A 501-nucleotide genomic window follows, 5' to 3' on the forward strand; every position below is an offset into this window, starting at 1 on the left:
CCTCAGAGGAGCAGGCGACTGTGGGGTGAGAGAGCCAAGAGCAGAGGGAACGCAGGGTCTCACGGTGGCAGGGATGTGGGGAGCGAGAGTGTCCAGAAGTTCCAATGTCACAAAAGCAATAAAAACAAGATTTTACAAAAATGAAAGGAAAAAAAAAAAAAAACAACAAGACAACCAACCACAAATAGAAGTCTTGGCACTTTGTAACAGAACGGGTACTACACTTTATCTTAATTCTTAATTTAAAAACATGTTTACAAGTTGCAACCAACTTCTATGAAAAGTCAAAAAGACAAAAAAAAAAAATAAGAGCGAGAGAGAGAGAGCGAGAGAGAGAGAGAGCGAGAGAGAGCAAACAGAAATTCCTAAAAGTCGATTTATTTTTGTACAAAATAATAAAAAAAGAAACCCACCACAGACGTAGAATCCACTTCTGTTCCCCGAGGTGAGAAGGGGGTCAGGAAGTCACGGGTGAGGGCGAAGCCTTCTGAGGTATTTGTG

The 501-nt window shown here is 41.5% G+C and overlaps 1 protein-coding gene across 1 annotated transcript in view; it reads left to right on the forward strand.

Moving 5' to 3' along the window:
- ZBTB7A (zinc finger and BTB domain containing 7A) overlaps positions 1–501 on the forward strand; it is a 14,131-nt gene that overhangs the window by 13,220 nt on the left and 410 nt on the right. The window lies entirely within an intron of this gene.

Source organism: Neophocaena asiaeorientalis, unplaced genomic scaffold, assembly GCF_003031525.2.
Source record: "Neophocaena asiaeorientalis asiaeorientalis breed wild unplaced genomic scaffold, Neophocaena_asiaeorientalis_V1.1 scaffold357, whole genome shotgun sequence".
NCBI classification, from domain to species: Eukaryota; Metazoa; Chordata; class Mammalia; order Artiodactyla; family Phocoenidae; genus Neophocaena; species Neophocaena asiaeorientalis.